This window comes from Ambystoma mexicanum, chromosome 1p (assembly GCF_040938575.1).
Source record: "Ambystoma mexicanum isolate Mex_15411 chromosome 1p, UKY_AmexF1_1, whole genome shotgun sequence".
Taxonomy (NCBI): Eukaryota; Metazoa; Chordata; class Amphibia; order Caudata; family Ambystomatidae; genus Ambystoma; species Ambystoma mexicanum.
Genome location: NC_090921.1, coordinates 1,330,539,171 through 1,330,552,352, shown reverse-complemented (window position 1 = coordinate 1,330,552,352; position 13,182 = coordinate 1,330,539,171).

Genomic DNA, 13,182 nt, shown 5'->3' with positions numbered 1-13,182 from the left:
CCCCTCTCTCACTATACAGGTCTCTCAAATTCAGCAGGGGTTCTGTCTCCAAATCGCATTGTACGATGTTTAGATTGCATGATTAAGCCTTTCAAATTCAGCAGGGGTTCTGTTTCCAAATTGCATTGTAATGATGTTTAGATTGCACTGATAGGCCTCTCTCCCACTATACAGGCCTCTCAAATTTAGCAGGGGGTCTGTCTCCAAATCGCATTGTACGATGCTTAGATTGCATGATTAGGCCTCTCAAATTTAGTAGGGGTTCTGTCTCCAAATTGCATTGTATGATGTTTAGATTGCACTGATAGGCCTCTCTACCACTATACAGGTCTCTCAAATTTAGCAGGGGTTCTGTCTCCAAATTTGCATTGTATGATGCTTAAATTGCACTGATAGGCCTCTCTCCCACTACACAGGTCTCTCAAATTTAGCAGGGGTTCTGTCTCCAAATTGCATTGTATGATGTTTAGATTGCATGATTAGGCCTCTCAAATTTAGCAGGGTTAATGCCTCCAAATTGCATTGTATGATGTCTAGATTGCATGATTAGGCCCCTCAAATTTAGCAGGGGTTCTGTCTCCACATTGCATTGTATGATGTTTAGATTGCACTAATAGGCCTCTCTCCCACTATACAGGTCTCTCAAACTTAGCAGGGGCTCTGTCTTGAAACCACGCCATGTTAGACTGCATGGTTAGACCACTCGCCCACTGTACAGGTCTCTCAAATCTAGCAGGGATTCTGTCTCCAAACTGCATTGTATGATGTTTAGACTGCACTGATAGGACTCTCTCCCACTATGCAGGTCTCTCAAATAACTGCGCTTAGTTCAGTACTCCATCAACCCCGGAAACCCACCACAACCTAACTAAATTAAGTCCCATTCCAGCAGACTGTTAACACCTAAACCCCCCCGACAGTGCACCCTTAGGAAACACACCCTACCCACCGACAGGAAAGCAACACTGAGTCAGAGTACACCCCAGCGTTCCAGAGAAGGAAAAACCGAGGTCACTGCGACAGCACAACACAGCATGGAGGACCAGCTGCCTTACTACACCTGCTCTTAAACTGGAATATGACCCGACCCAGAAAAGGACGCAGTGAAAGAGAACAAGATTGTGCAACAAGAGACGCGAACACACAACGCCGACAGAACCCACAAGAAGCAGCCCTATTGGAAGGAAACATGCCTAACACAGCCATAACCGGAACAAAACCTACAAGAGAAAAATCCTTATACCTCACACCTTACCTTGCAACAACCACAGTACACTGACACCCCAACACGGAAACCTTGAAACATGCAAAGAATTTGCTGAAACACGCGGAAAAAAGATGGGAGCACTCAACAAGAGAGTGGCAGGGCTCCGACCCAATTACACCTTACATCACAAGAACAGAAGGGCAACATCGATTTCCACTACACCCCACACAATACGGCGAAGCACCAACAACCGACAATTCTACCCCCCACCCAACAATCGGACTCAATGAAGAAACCACCACTGATCCTCATCCGAGAACCATCACAGCAGAAACACCAAGATTAATCAGCCCTGTTATCAACCTATTGGACCGCTTCAATGAAGAAGCAGCTGTCGCCGTTCTTCATCCTACCAACATCAACGCGGAAACACCACGAACAGACAATCACAAACTTGAGCAACAAATAACCTCAAAACAAAATATCACCCAGAAAATCCACTGTAACCTAATAAACGCCAGGTCAATGTCCAAACATTCAACTGAAATATACGACCTCCTGTCAGAAGGAGGCATAGACATCCTATTTTTAACCGAAACATGGCTAGACAACAACTACAAGATCACCCTCAACAACTGCCTGCCTGAAAACTTCAAATGCATCCAAACAAACAGAAAATCCAAAAGAGTGGGGGGCTAGCGATCATCCACAAGGAACAACTGGCCATCAAAATGGAAGATCCACTAAACATCGAGAAATGCGAAAACTTTAATACTACGACTTTCAGTAAATCCCAAAACGAACCTGAAATTCATCCTGATATACAGACCACCAACCTACGATGCGACTTTCATAGACGCTTTCACGGAAGCAATCACCATCCTAGCCATCAAATACAACCATCTGATCATCCTCTGAGATTTCAACATCTGGTTTGACGAAGAAACCACAACTACACTAAATTCCTTAACCGCCCAACTAGCAGCCATGAACCTACAACAACTAGTCAAAGGAGCAACCCACTCAGAAGGACACACTCTTGACGCAATCTTCACCAACAAGGATCTCATCACCACGGCACCCCCAATTCAAATACTTTGGAGCGACCACCTCATCATTCCATTCATAATCACAACGGCCGCTGCAACAAAAAAGCACCAAGAAAAACGACCCATCGTGATGAAAAGAAATTGGAGAACCATAAAAAACTCCAACCTAACCGAACTCCTAGAACTCAGCAAACCACATCAACCAATGAAGAAACAGACCTAGACAAAAAAGTTGCACTACTTCATACCTGGAACGCAACAACCCTAGACGACATCGCCAAAGAAAAGCCCTTCGCCCCATCACGTAAGAAAACTACAGCTAATTGGTTCACCCCGCTGCTCAACGCCATGAAACACCACCGCAAACAAATTGAAATTCCTACAACAGATCCGCTCATATAAAAAGGAAATACAAAAAGTGAAGAGGAAATATTACGATAACCGAATCTTCAGAGCACCAAACGCTCAAAAAGAACTATTCAAAATCATAAACAAAATAAAAAACCCACCGGGCTGCAATAACACACCAATTCCATCGATGAAACTCTGCGAGGACCTCGGAGACCACTTCAAAAACAAAATAACCTCCATCCAATACTCCATACAAAACAGATCAAGCGATCACAGCTCAAACCCCACCGACACCGACGAGGAACACGCAAACAAGCTACGAAACTTCCCAGAAATATCAGTTGAGGCTTTCATCAAACTGGTAAACCAAAGCAATAAATCAGGCTCTCCCGAAGACCCAAGACTCAAGACCGGCTTTTCAGTTATTGACATATTGACACAGACAGATCCTTAGTTTTGGTTTATGGACAGTGTAAGGCACCGGAGGGCGTCATCACTTCTTTCCCCAACATATCCTCCTCCCAGGAGGCCAGGGAAAAGTCATCACTCTCGGATCCTGACCCTGGGGGTAGATATGTGAGGGAGGAGCACCTGGGTGGAGGAGACTTGCACAGTGGGGATGAGGAACCCTTGGGTGAGACCCAGGGGGTCATTACGAGGTTGGAGGTAACCATGCCTCAATTTGTGGCATGGTTACCTCCTTACCGGGTACCGGGTCCGGGTTCCTCAAATGAGGACTAATCGGGCCATTCCAACCTTGGAGGAGCCAGTAATTCCTCATTCGAGGAACCCGGACCCGGTACATCCCCATCCCCATTCGAACCCCCGTAGGGCTCAATGGGAATGGGGAGGGAGCTAACAATGGGCCCGTTAATAACGGTGCCCGTTGTTAGGTCCCTGGCTTGCTAGCGGGACCCGCCAAGGGCACCTTATTTTACCAAGTGCCCTTTGCGGGTCCCGCGAGCAGACTCCTAATAGGGCGGTAAGGGGTTAACGACGCCAGCACCATTACCGGTGCCGTTAACCCCTTACCACCCAGCTTGTAATGACCCCCACAGTATCCCCAAGGCCTTCATAGGTTATTACCGGTCCCTTCCCTATCTTTTACATAAATCATCTCCCAGTAAATACAAGTCAGGTACTGGGACGAGAAAGAGACACACCAGAGCCATACATCCTCTCTTTTTGGATTCTCACACACGCGAACACCACTTAGGTACTGAGATGAGGAGGCCACCATTAACACAGAAGACAGACTGGAAGAAGAAACATGAGTGGTCTAGTTGTTGGACTCATTATCATGGAGCTGAGAACTTTAAAACAGGCTCAGCTGAGAGGCTTGGAGAGAGGCATGGAAAGATGCACAGATAAGAGCGCGAAGAAGAGTTCCAGGGCAGAAGTTGTGGCAGCAAGAAGGCACCTTCCCAAGATGCTTGAAGGTATAGAGAGTGTGATCCGATGCAGCGAGTAAAAGGGACTCATTGGCAGTGTGAGACAAAACTAAGAAGGCAGCGCAAGATGTATCAAATTTATTGGGAGCATTGGAGAGCCTTTCGAACGCTCACAGGTGCAGGACCGCTGACTGCAGATTATTAGAACTCCGAAGTAAGCAGCAGGGAAGCGAGGAAGCCGTGGAAGACACTGTATGCCAGAGCGAACCAGCGCGAGCAGACTGTGAGTGGAGATATTTCTCCAGAAAGCTGAAAGTGGAAAACAGATCGTGAGAAGGCCAATGAGTCCGCCTGGGTGAAAAGGGGGCCCTGGGCACTGTGTATGGGCAGTTTAGTTCAAAAGACATTTAATTTTGAATACCTGAATTGAATATAAAGAAACCAATATGAAAAATGAATAAACATGATGAGAAGCCATGAAAGCAAGCATTGCCAAGAGTCAAATAAGCAAGCATTACCAATAGCCAAGGATAGTTGTGCAAATGAACCAAAAGCCCATATATTTCACTGCTGATTGGGCTAAATGGAATTTCTGGGGATTGGCAGTCAATCCGTTAGGGCTCTAATGACTTCATAGAGATAGAAACATGTTCTGGACAACTCTCGCTATGTTTGACAATGTCGTAAGGTTACGTGCCACATAAATGTGCAAACGGTCTCAATACTCTATACATAAGGTGTTGGAAGGTGACAGGTGCCCCATGAATGCCGAATGGGACAACCTTAAATTGAAATAACCCCTGTGGGTTCGAGAAAGCTGTTTTCTCTCGATTTGTGGGATTAAAAGGGACCTGCCAATAGCCTTTATTTATTTTCTATTTATTTATTGCTTATTTGTATAGCGCCTATACACAGAGCAGTGTTTCTAAGCGCTCAACGAGGCTAGGGGAACAGTGGGAAAAAACAACAGTCATTCAGAGCCCTGACTTTCTGAATGATGCAGGCCTGCACAGAGCAGGGTAAGTGCAGGAATAATGGCAAATAATACATATACCAGAGAAGAAAACTCTTTCATGTCTGATGACAATCCTTCGTTTTTCAAAGTGCCTTACACAAATAGTGTAAAGGTGGTTGGGGGTGGGGGTGTTGTAGAACAAGACAGGCTACTACTATACTGAAAGTTGCGCCGAATAGCCTCTCTGAGAATGTTGAATTAGAATTGTTCCCACTCACATTCTGAAGCATCCCCAATAGCCTCCCTGAGAAAGTTGAATTTAGAATTGTCCCCACCTGCTTTAGAATCGTACCCAATTGCATTTAGAAGCTGCGCCCAATAGCCTCTCGGCAAAAGTTGAATTTAGATCTGTTCCCACCTGCATTTAGAAGTGTACCCAATTGCATTTAGAAGTGTACTCAGCTGCATTTGGAGGCTGCGCCGGATAGCCTCTCTGTGAAAGTTGAATTTAGATCTGTTACCACCCGCATTAGAACTGTTCCCACCTCCATTTAGAAGTGTACCCAATTGCATTTAGAAGCTGCACCCAATAGCCTCTCTGTGAAAGCTGAACTTAGAACTGTTCCCACTTGCATTTAGAAGTGTACCCAGTTGCACCTGAATGTTGCACCCAATAGCCTCTCTGTGAAAGTTGATTTTAGAATTGTTCCCACCTGCATTAGAAGTATACCCAATTGCATTTAGAGGTTGCACCAAATAGCCTCTCTGAGAAAGTTGAATTAGAATTGTTCCCACTCACATTCTGAAGCATCCCCAATAGCCTCCCTGAGAAAGTTGAATTTAGAATTGTCCCCACCTGCTTTAGAATGGTACCCAATTGCATTTAGAAGCTGCGCCCAACAGCCTCTCTGTGAAAGTTGAATTTAGAATTGTCCCCATCTGCATTAGAAGTGTTCCCACCTCTTTTAGAAGTGTACCCAATTGCATTTAGAAGTGTACTCAGTTGCATTTAGAGGCTGCGCCCGATAGCCTCTCTGTGAAAGTTGAATTTAGATCTGTTACCACCAGCATTTAGAAGTGTACCCAATTGCAGTTGGAAGTTGCGCCGGATAGCCTCTCTGAGAAAGTTGAATTAGAATTGTTCCCACTCACATTCTGAAGCACCCCCAATAGCCTCCCTGAGAAAGTTGAATTTAGAATTGTCCCCACCTGCATTAGAATTGTCCCCACCTGCATTAGAATTGTTCCCACCTGCATTTAAAAGTGTACCCAATTGCATTTAGAAGCTGCGCCCAACAGCCTCTCTGTGAAAGTTGAATTAGAATTGTTCCCACTCACATTCAGAAGCACCCCCAATAGCCTCCCTGAGAAAGTTGAATTTAGAATTGTCCCCACCTGCATTAGAAGTGTCCCCACCTGCATTAGAATTGTTCCCACTTGCATCTAGAAGTGTACCCAACGGCATTTCAGAAGTGTACCCAATTGCATTTAGAAGCTGCGCCCAATAGCCTCTCTGCGAAAGTTGAATTTAGATCCGTTCCCACCTGCATTAGAAATGTTCCCACCCGCATTTAGAAGTGTACCCAATTGCATTTAGAAGTGTACTCAGTTGCATTTGGAGGCTGCGCCGGATAGCCTCTCTGTGAAAGTTGAATTTAGATCTGTTACCAACTGCATTAGAACTGTTCCCACCTCCATTTAGAAGTGTACCCAATTGCATTTAGAAGTGTACTCAGTTGCATTTAGAAGCTGCACCCAATAGCCTCTCTGTGAAAGCTGAATTTATAACTGTTCCCACTTGCATTTAGAAGTGTACCCAGTTGCACCTGAAAGTTGCGCCGGATAGCCTCTCTGAGAAAGTTGAATTAGAATTGTTCCCACTCACATTCTGAAGCATCCCCAATAGCCTCCCTTAGAAAGTTGAATTTAGAATTGTCCCCACCTGCTTTAGAATCGTACCCAATTGCAGTTGGAAGTTGCGCCGGATAGCATCTCTGGGAAAGTTGAATTAGAATTGTTCCCTCTTGCATGTAGAAGTGTACCCAACAGCATTTAGAAGTGTACCCAATTGCATTTAGAAGCTGAACCCAATAGCCTCTCTGTGAAAGCTGAATTTAGAACTGTTCCCACCTGCATTAGAAGTATACCCAATCTTATTTAGAAGCTGCGCCCAATAGCCTCTCTGAGAAAGTTGAATTAAGAACTGCTCCCACTCTCATCTAGAACTGTACCCTGCACCCTCTCTGAGAAAGTTGAATTTAGAATTGTTCCCTCTTGCAATTAGAAGTGTATCCAACGGCATTTTAGAAGTGTACCCAATTGCATTTAGAAGCTGCACCCAATAGTTTCTCTGAAAGTTGAATTTAGAACTGTTCCCACCTGCATTTAGAAATGTACCCAACAGCATTTTAGAAGTGTACCCAGTTGCACTTGAAAGTTGCACCCAATAGCCTCTCTGTGAAAGTTGAATTCAGAATTGTTCCCGACAGCGTTTTAGAAGTGTACCCAGTTGCATTTGAAAGTTGCACCCAATAGCCTCTCTGTGAAAGTTGAATTCAGAATTGTTCCCACCTGCATTAGAAATATTCCATTTTATTTAGAAGCTGCGCCCAATTGCCTCGCTGAGAAAGTTGAATTAAGAACTGATCCCACCTGCATTCTAGAACTGTACCCTGCACCCTCTCTGAGAAAGTTGAATTTAGAATTGTTCCCACCTGCATTTAGAAGTATACCCAACTACATTTGAAGTTGTGCCGATTAGCCTCTCTGAAAAGTTGCTCAACTCAGTAGTATACCCAACTGCATTTAGAAAGTGTACCCAATTGCATTTAGAACCTTACCAAGTTGCACTTAGAAGTATACCCAATTGCTTAGAAGCACCAATTAGTCCTTGACTAGTTGAGCCCAGAGGTGTACCTATAAGTGTGAGTCACCGACCCTAGAACCACAATCAGAAAACCCTCCTAAATCAACCCAAAGCTCACACCAATCATGAGCGCACCAACTCCACCAGTGCCCGTCAGAAACGACTCCCATGGACCCCCTCCACTCTCCGATCTGCCCTCCTTCCGCCCCCCCTCCCAAGACAACCCACCATCTTCCGCAATCCCTGCCAGCACCCTCACCAAACACCAAGCCAGGGGGGCACGATGGCGTGCCACCCACCCCAAGACCACTCATCTCCTGAACCCCACTGCTGACCCGCCAGCACTGCCCATGCCCGCTCCCCCATTACCACACCCCACCCTGCAGTCACCCACCCCCCGCCTTGCCATCATACCCCTGCCACCTTCTCCCCCGACTGCACCCTTTCCCCTCCCTAAAAACTGCGCGCCTAGCCCTAGCGAGAACCGAAGCTGCCTCCGTCTCCCCCTCTGACCCCCCTACCCTCTCTCTCACACCAATCGCAGCAAAGAAACTAAAGAGGAAGCGTTCCTGGTCCCCCTCAACCTCTCTGCTCTCCTCGCCTCCCTTGTCTCGTCCCACCACCTCTCTCCCACAATCTCCCCCCTCCCCCGTGGCCTCTCCCTTCCTGAAACCCCTCTCCCTCGATTTCTCCTCAACCGCAACCGAAACTCCCAACCGCCCTCCCCCCGTCCTCAAATCCCCCTCCCCAAACCCGATCATCCCACAACACACATCCACCCAACCCCGCCGTAAACCAGCAAAACTCCCGGCTCGCCCTCTTTTCCCTAGCACCACCAACCCTACCCCTCTCCCTCCACTCTCTCCCCCTCCGCCCAATCCCGCTCCAGCACCAAAACCAACCTTCCCTGCCGATGTGAACTGTATCCTATTTAACGCCCGCTCTGTAGCAAAAAACAGACACTGCATCTTTGACCTCCTCACCTCCGTCAAACCAGACCTAGTTTTCATCACCGAAACCTGGTTCTCTGATGACTTCAGCCCAATCGCAAATGAAGCCTTTCCGCCCAACTACTGCCTCATCCCACTGAACCGTCCGTCCAGAGGAGGGGGAGTAGCATTTGTCTTCAAATCTCTCTTCCGCGCCTCAATCATGGACAACCAACCCTCCATTCCATCCTGCGAATCCCTCCTCGTTAAACTATCCCTCTCCCCGTCGCTCTCACACACCTTCCTAATAATCTACAGGCCCCCTGGCTACGATAGACATTTCGCAAACAACCTTTGCGACTCTATTGCCACCCTCCAAATAAACCGTCCCAACCTCACCCTTCTCGGAGACTTCAACATATGGCTCGACATCCCCACCAATCCTATGACACACGCCCTGATTGACGGTCTAGATGCAATTAATCTCCACCCCCGCATAAACGGACCGACTCATTTTAAAGGACACACTCTCGACGCCATCTTTAGCTCCAACAACCAGATTCGGTTAAAGCCCCCCACTCCTATCATCTGGTCCGACCACTTCATTCTCTCGTTTGCCATCCCCGCACCCGGCCCCCTAACCGTACCTGCTTCTGAACCTCCTAACCTACGAAAGTGCTGGAAACAACTAATAATCACCCCGGACCTAGCCGAGGCACTCCTCCAGTGTCCACCACCTACCTGCCACCCTAACAACCAACTAACACGTGAGGCCTTTGACTCATGGCTCAACACATCTCTGATGCGACTCACCCCTCCATGCAAACCATCAACCCGCTGTGGCCCGTTCCCGAGATGGTTCACTCCTGAGCTGAAGACCAGTAAACGACACTACAAATACCTAGAACGCAATTGGCAAAAAGAGAAAACCCTCTAGAGCAGGACCACCTTGGCCCGACACTTGTACCGTTACAAGGCTGAAATCCGGAAAGCTAAAAAAGCCCACTACAACACCCGAATCCTAAACTGCAAAAACCCAAGCAAAGAACTCCACAAAATCATCTCCGAATTCACCAACCCAACTTGTAATACAACTGCCCCGACCCCGTCACAATCACTGTGTGACTCACTCTCCCTCCACTTTTACACCACAGCTATTGAAAGGACAAAAACTCTAAACACCAAACTGGCTCTCATACAACCAATTAACAATCCCCCTTCCATACCGGCCAGCCCGTCAAATGCAACCTCTACTCAACCAACGTTCGAATCCTTTAGTCCAATATCACCAGAACAATTTCTCAAACTTCTATCTGGCCGCAAACCATCTGGATCCCCTCTGGACCCCTGCCCAGCCACAACCCTTAAAGAAATCTTTGCTTCCACCAGCGCTGGAGAACACGCAAGATCTATCATAAATGCCTCCCTTTCCTCCGGTATTTTTCCCAAAGCATTCAAAATGGTACACGTCAAACCTCTAATTAAAAAACCCTCGCTCGACCCTCTCAAGCCCAAAAACTACCGCCCAATCCCAAACACTAGATTCCTTGCCAAACTCATTGACCGAACCGCCTACTCCCAACTAAACTCCTTTGTCGAAGCCAACAATCTCCTTGACCCCGCCCAATCAGGTTTCAGAACTCGGCACGGAACTGAAACAACCATAACCTCGATCTGGGACGACCTTAAAATGACAGCAGACTCCGCAGAATGTGCCGCTCTAATCCTTCTCGACCTATCCGCTGCCTTTGACACGATCAATCGCTCAATCCTCCTAGACCGCCTCCACTCCCTAGGAATTCGTGGAACCGCTCTTAAATGGATAGCTTCATTCCTCAAAGACAGGCACCAAATAACAACACTCTCCAGCTTTACCTCCCAAGCTCGACCAGTCGACACGGGAGTTCCTCAAGGAGCATGTCTATCCGCCCTCCTGTTCAATCTCTACCTGACCACCCTCCCACAAATAATTTGTTCACACAACATCCTATGTTACAACTACGCAGACGGTACTCAACTAATTCTAAAATTCCTGAACTCGAAACCCAACTCCCAACCCGACCTGGCACCCTGCCTTGTAAACATAGAGCGCTGGATGACCCAAAGCCACCTCTTGTTAAACCCCTCCAAAACAGAAATCATGGTTTGCGGCAACTCCGGCCTTCTTCCGCACCCACTACCCTGGCCACCCACCATGGGCAACTCACCTACACCCTCCAAAACAGTAAAAAAATCTCGGATGCACCCTACACGCCAACCTAACACTCTCGCGCCAAGTCAACAATGTCTCAAAGTCCTGCCACTACCACCTTAAAAACCTTAGGCGGTGTCTTTCCATACCTCTCATTTCCCAACAGAGTCTCTGCTGTCCAATCAATCGTTATATCCAGACTGGACTACGGAAACCCCCTATACCTCGGAATCCATGCCTACCAACTGAATAAACTCCAAAGAGCACAAAACGCGGCGACCATATATCCCCAGACTTTAAAACACTGCGCTGGCTTCCAGTAGCCCGTAGGGAAGCTTTCGAAACCTTATGCCTCTCCCATCGAGCACTGCATAAAACTGGACCGCAATATCTTCAAGCAAACTAATACCTTATCATCCCACTCGCACACTAAGATCAAGCTCAGCCGGCCTCCTAGTAATTCCCAAGACAAACTCAGTCAGGCTAGGCGGATCATCATTCTCTGCCTTGGCATCAACCCTGTGGAACTCACTCCCACCCCACATCCACCTAACTGAGGACATAACGTCCTTCCGCAAACTACTGAAAACCTGGCTCTTCCCATAAAACAGGATCATCACAATAATACCGACCCATCAAACTACATGAAGCGAGAAATGACAGCTAAATAAACTTGAATGTAAACTAGAAATACAAAACAGGCCTAAACGAGTAAAGTAGATCAAAACAGTGAAACAGAAAATAGGAATAAATCATTGAGAAACTTGGAGATCTGAACCGATGAAAGGGACATAATGAATGAGAAGGGAATACAGTGATTGACATAAATTAAACAGTTAGAATGGATGAAGCGTACAGAACAGACAAATACACTAAACGGAAGCGTGCGGTTAAGACTGGAGAGCAGATGAGTTGTGGAAAGCGGATGAGGGTGGAGAGCGGATGAGTGTGCAGAGCGGATGAGTGTGCAGAGCAGATGAGTGTGGAGAGCGGATGAGTGTGGAAAGCGGATGAGTGTGGAGTGCGGATGAGTGTGGAGTGCGGATGAGTGTGGAGAGCGGATGAGTGTGGAGAGCGGATGAGTTGTGGAGAGCGGATGAGTGTGACGATCGGTAAGAGTAGAGAGCAGATGAGAGTGGAGAGCGGATGAGAGTGGAGAGCGGATGAGAGTGGAGAACGGATGAGTGTAGAGAGCAGATGAGTGTAGAGAGCGGATGAGTGTGGAGTGCGGATGAGTGTGAAGAGCGGATGAGTGTGGAGAGCGGATGAGTTGTGGAAAGCGGATGAGTGTGACGATCGGTAAGAGTGGAGAGCAGATGAGAGTGGAGAGCGGATGAGAGTGGAGAGCGGATGAGAGTGGAGAGTGGATGATTGTAGAGAGCAGATGAGTGTAGAGAGCGGATGAGTGCAGAGAGCGGATGAGTGCGGAGAGCGGATGAGAGTGGAGAGCGGATGAGAGTGGAGAGCGGACGAGTGCGGAGAGCGGACGAGTGCGGAGAGCCGACGAGTGCGTAGAGCGGCCGAGTGCGTAGAGCGGCCGAGTGCGGAGAGCGGATGAGTGTGGAGGGCGGACGAGTGTGGAGAGCGGATGGCGGTTGAGAATGGAGAGCGGATGAGTGTGGGGAGCGGATGAGTGTGGAGAGCGGGTGAGTGTGGAGAGCGGATGGCGGATGAGAATAGAGAGCGGATGGTGGATGAGAATGGAGAGCGGATGAGAGTGGAGAGCGGATGGCCGATGAGTGTGGAGAGCGGATGAGTGTGGAGAGCGGATGAGTGTGGAGAGCGGATGAGTGTGGAGAGCGGATGAATTTGGAGAGTGGATGGCAGACGACTGCGGAGAGCGGATGGCGGATGAGAGTGGGGAGCGGATGAGTGCGGAGAGCGGTTGAGTGCGGCGAGCGGTTGAGCATGGGGACCAGAAGAGAGCTGAGGAGCGTGGAGAAGGGACGAGTGTGGAGAGCAGATTAGTGCAAAGCGAATGATTGTGGAGAGCGGATGAATGAGGAGAGCGAAAAGTAAATGTGTAGAGTGGATGGGCGTATGGAACGGATGTGCATATGGAACGAACGAGTGTCTGATGCGGATGAATATATGGAGCGGACGATTGGGTGAAGCGGGTAAATGTGTGGTGCGGACGAGTGTGCCTAACATATGAATCCATGGAGCGGACAAAAAACATAGAGCATATGAGTGTATGGAATGGATGAACAGACAGAGCAGACGAGTAGTTGGCTTTTCCGATG